The sequence below is a fragment of the Balaenoptera musculus genome, chromosome 6 (assembly GCF_009873245.2).
Source record: "Balaenoptera musculus isolate JJ_BM4_2016_0621 chromosome 6, mBalMus1.pri.v3, whole genome shotgun sequence".
Taxonomy (NCBI): domain Eukaryota; kingdom Metazoa; phylum Chordata; class Mammalia; order Artiodactyla; family Balaenopteridae; genus Balaenoptera; species Balaenoptera musculus.
In genome coordinates this window covers 43,808,564-43,814,307 of record NC_045790.1, presented here as the reverse complement: position 1 = coordinate 43,814,307, position 5,744 = coordinate 43,808,564, and positions in this window count along the sequence as shown.

The following is a 5,744-nucleotide window of genomic DNA, read 5'->3' as shown; positions in this document are numbered from 1 at the left end:
GGACTTTCAGTGAATAAGTAGAACAGAAGGAAACAAAACTTTGCAGCCTGATAAAAGAATAAACTTTAAATATTTGGATGTCTAAGTTCATAGGTTACAATGGAAAAACAAACTTACTGTTCTTTAAACTTCAGTAGGCATCTATCTATAGCCTAAATATATCCTATAATTTGATAGGACTGACCCACTCAAAGTCAAGCCCAATCATGTGAATGCCAGACTTTTATGAGGAAGTGTAATTAGCACCAGGAAGAAACAGAAGCATACACACAGAAGAGCCAGAGCTACTGTTTATTGCCATTTCGCACCAACCCCTTTTAACCCTTCATGTTGACGTGACTAAATGGAAAATCTATTTCTCTGATTGAGCATATGTATATGCATTTTAAGGCTGAGAATACTGTTGTAATAGAAATATGTTTGGTGTCTTTGGTCACTGTCATTTCAGTATAAGAAATTAGAGAATACGTTGTTTGAAATGTCAGTTTTTGTAAACATGAGTTGGAAGATGTAACATAAATGAATAGTGTTACAGACTGCTTAAGCTGTCTGAGTAACAAATAAACGTTTCCTTGAATTATTTTGACATAATTTACTGTGAAATTTCTTTTTTTCTCTTGCTGATATTTCTAGATTTCTTGTGCAGACAATAAAGAGAAGAGTCTTTCTTTTATGTCAGGGCTCATTTTTTAGCTCATAGAGCACTGTTTTGTAGAATACTAACATTTCCTAGATGTAAAATGAATACTGAAATAGAGGCGTGTCTCCATATTAGTCATATCAAAAGGATACACGAAAATGTGACCCTCTTTACAAGGTTTTTCACACTGATAATAATGAAAATGTTTTGATGGCCAAAATATTTACAGCAGGTATTAGGACAGTGATAGGGTTCTGAACAAATAATACTTTTGAGCCAAAATGCCCAAGAAAGCTATGAGGGAAAGAAACCAGGAACCAGAGCCTATCATGCTGCACCCTGCTTAGCTGTGGATGCCACTAAAACACCTTTGTGCCTAAGAGAGATCTGTATAAACAATGCTAAGAGAGGATGCATCACGCTAAGATTCCTAGGCTTGAAGAGAGGAGACTTGAGTCCTAGTATTATTTCTCCCACTAACTAGCTGATTCCCTTCAGCAAGTGCCTCTGACTAAACCTCATGATTCCCAGGAGAAGACTGGATTAATAATAATAATGGGTAACAAGCACTGAGTATATAATATGTGCTGGGCAGCATTCTAATGCTTTATGTGCATTAAATCATTTAATCCTCACAATAATCCTATCATTTTAAAGATGAGGAAACTGAGGAAGTTAAGTAATTTGCCCAAGATCACACAACCAGAAGTTGACAGAGCTGGGATTTGACCTTAAGTATCCATTTTTATGGCCCAAGTCCTAAACCACTATTTATTAGATGACCTGTAAGGTACTTTCCAGATGTAAAATTCAGTAATTCCAAAAAAATATAGCAGAAATTAATACTTGCAAGAGAACAAAAATGTCAGGAAAATAGATATTACAGTTAACATAAACAAACAAAACTCTACTTTTTATAACGAAAATAATTATACTATCTTGCCATGCTACCTATTGCTGACAAATGAAAAAGAGATAAAGTGATAATTGGATGATTTGCTCCTTTAAAATGGTTCAGGTCAAATACAATAAAATTTTGAGAAATATTACATAAGATGTCCTAACCACCAGCAATTTCAGGGGGTTTGAAGAAATTTTAATTATTTAGCTTTTTTAGGGAATTGTCGAAAGTATTAAACATCATATAAAGGATGGGACACTAGAACATTAAACAGTGCCTATTTTGAAGTAATAAGAGTTGGACTTTCAGTTTTTTCTTAACATTTTCTGTATTATTGAATTTGTAAAAATTCTGAGCATGCATTCTTTTTTACAAATCAGAATTAGTGTTTTGAGGAGGAAAAAATCTTTACAGCTCCAGAGCTCAAGCTTCGGCCTTGTAGCCAACAGGTGGGAGCAGGACGTAGATACTGAGTGGTGAGGACCAGTGACCTCTTAAAAGACAATTTAGATTTAGAGAAGCACAGATTAACAGCCCTGGAGCTTTATAGTTTAAACAAAATAATATTCATTTATAAAGACAAATCTTGAGATTTAATACATATGAAAAATAAATATAATAGAGGAAAATGAAAAAAATCTCAGAAATTGCTCTACCAGTTTCTTAGAATAATACAGTATCAGATGTAACTATCTTGTCCCATTAGAATTGCCTAATGTATATATATTTTTTAATAAATTTATTTATTTAATTTATTTATTTTTGGCTGCGTTGGGTCTTCGTTGCTGCGCACGGCATTTCTCTAGTTGTGGCGAGCGAGGGCTACTCTTTGTTGTGGTGCGTGGGCCTCTCATTGCGGTGGCTTCTCTGTTGTGGAGCACGGGCTCTAGGCACGTGGGCTCAGTAGTTGTGGTACACAGGCTCAGTAGTTGTGGCGCACGGGCTCTAGAGCACAGGCTCAGTAGTTGTGGAGCAAGGGCCCAGTTCCGCAGCATGTGGGATCTTCCTGGACCAGGGCTCGAACCCGTGTCCCCTGCATTGGCAGGCAGATTCTTAACCACTGCGCCACGAGGGAAGTCCTGAATTGCCTAATATTAATTACACACAGGAACAACAATTATTTCCTTCACTCACTGCCTATCTATATTATGACCAAGGGATGTTCTTCTTTTCATTTAATTAATCATTTCTTTTTCCCTACTCTACCCTTTCTTGCAATTGCTGGAGATTCTCATAAAATGAACTTTAATTCCCAACTAGCAAAGCCCCTATATCTCTATGGCAAATAAATAATGAAAACCATAATACAGTAAAGAATTATGATGAGACTGAGCAAAAACTGGCTTCCTGACAGGTACCATTTAGTGAATTGCTATTTCAATGCCCTAAACAGTCACCTGAGTTAATTCAATTTTCATATTGTTTAATTTTTGTCTTTAAAATCACTCTTCACTGTCTCAACTCTATAGGATGGTACAGTCCAAACATCCTCATTTATTTAATTTTGCCATTTAAAAATATTCTAATATTATGACCAAGAATCTAACAAGAGCTAAATGCAGGTATTATTTATTTTTAAAGGAATGCTATGAATAAACTTGTATTGACAGAAGTGAAAAAGAAGCTACTAAGAAACAATATCAAAATAAGAGAATTTTATTTTTTAACATGATGTGTTTTAATGTGACCCTGTTACTATCTTTTAAGCTTTATAAAATGTAAATGTATATTAACTTTTATATATGAATTGTGGCCATTTTGGAAAAAAGTTATTCGTTATAAACAGAGGACATAAAATGCCGCTGCTCTCACTCATGGACTCATTTGACTCGGTGCAGTCTTGAATAATTTTAAACCAAACATGACTGCGGCAATCAATTTTCGTCCAATTTATTGGGCATGAGTTAAAGCCAATTAAAAAACCATTTTTGGTGCAATTCAAGGGGAAAAATGTATAAACCCATGAAAAACAGATTTCAGTCCTAGACATGAGTCATCACTATTCTAAATAATGGCGTAAGCCCCAAATCAGAAAGAACATGTCCTAAAATTGCATATTCCACACTGGAAACTGCATTTCTCAGCAATGATTTTATACAATTTAAATTTTTTTAATAAGAAACCGACCTGGAAGGAAAATCATGTTCTTCTAACATTGTCTCATTTCTGAATATTTTTTAGCCACAAAATTAAAAGGTAGTTTACAGCAGCTCCTGAGTTTATGAATTAAGAACTAAGGTAGAAAGCCATCTGTGACCTTTATACAAAGAAAGCAAAACATTTTACCTATAATTTTAAAGTATCTTTTACCTATTAGACCATGTCTCCTTTCACATGAATATAGTGGCTCTCTTTTAAGGCCATAAAATGAAACAACCCCTGTGCGCTCCGGATAATCTTAGGGTAATCAAAGCAGCAAAATGGAAGCTTCTAGGTTGGAAATTACAGCTATAAAATGCAGCCATACACTTTCAATCTGTATATTAAAAAGGCCTTTTCAGGGTTATAGCTGTTCAAAGTATTCAAGCAGACCTGGATTCTGGTTCTGCCTCTCCCCTGTCCTTGGTATATGACTCTAGGCATGTTGCCTGATCTCTCCAAGCCTCAGCTTTCTCATTGGTAAAATGAGTATAAAAATAATAGCTACCTTTTAGGGATGTTGTGAGCATTAAGTGAAAAAATATTTGTCAAGTGTTTAGGAGAGTGCTTGGCACAGAGTGGATCTTCCGTGAATGACAGAACTGGTGAGATGAGATGAAAGCCCAGTGGTTCTCACACATAGCTGTGCATCTATACCTCAGCCCACCTGTGGAGGCTTTCTTTGAAAGTACAGATACCTGGGCTCGATCCCAGGAATAATTCTACTCAGTAATTCCGAGGTAAGGTCTAAGCATACGTGTTTATAAAAACCTCTATGGATGATTCTGAGGAGCCACTGATTTAAAGCAAAAACCGATACAGATTTTTCAGTTGCTCAGTTAATATGGAGTTAAAGTAAACTCTGGCTTGAACTATTTTGGTTTGGCTTTCTCCACTGGGCAGATGAACTGGAGTAATTGCCAAATATGTATTCTGGATAATGCTGAAAGAGATTTACCTGGGAGACTCTTTAAATATTTTATTTACATTCAGATGTCTGTGAGGTCACAGAGTAAGCATGATTTTCCAAAAGTTCCTGTTATTATAATAAAGGAATAGACACGTGAGATAACCCTGGGAGATTACAGTCATTCCACTGGCATGGATATATTTCAGTGTTTACTACATCTCGTAGCTTTTGCTTCTGTTTAATAACATAGGCAGATAAGCCAATACTACCAAATCAAATTTTTTCAGCGTTATATTTTCCTGTTGAGTTCATTTCTAACTGTCCTATTTCGAGATAAGTAAGCAGTTTCCTCTCCTCGGTGATAGAGATCAGGAGTGCCACACAGTTAAGAAAAGCAGCTACCAGAAAAAGATGTATTTTGGCCTGACATGACCACCCCATGAGTTATTCATCATGATTGTTTAACAAAAATGAGGGCATTTTACCTGGGAGCAACCTTTAAATATTAACTGAAACCTGGACTCTCCTTAATATCTTCCCATTAGTGGAGATTAGTTTATTAGATTAACAATAATCTGTCTGTCACCTTGGAAGGGAAAGAGAGACTGTCCTAGTAGACCTTGGGTTTTACCAATGTCTGTAAAGGGGGCAGCACGAGCCTAGGGGCATAAGGGATAGCAGGTCCTAGAGGTATCAAGAGAAGGTGATGGGGAGGTGAGATAACCCATTATTCACCATTTTGTCACCATTTTTGCCTAGGGTAGCTCTAGGTGCAGCTGGTATGGTCTCAGACTTAAGGCCTTCCTTGAAGGTAGGCAACCAGAGTTATTTATACCCCGGCACAGCTCTGTGCAGGAATCCAAGAATATTCCAATACTGCCATACCACCAAACAGAATTTTGAATTTAGAGAGTCTTTAGAGAGCGGGCCACTGATATACTCTCTCCTTGGATCTAAACATGCAAATTCACATAAGATCTAGTTGGGAAAATATTATCTGGGAACATTCACCTCCCACCCCACCTCAGGGTTCAGAAATGACTCAGAATAGTCTAGATATAATTCAACATCATGTATTGCCAAGCTCTTGGTAGATCAAATCTTAATGTTGATTAAGATGTTGATCAAGAAGTTGGTTTACACAAATTCTAGTT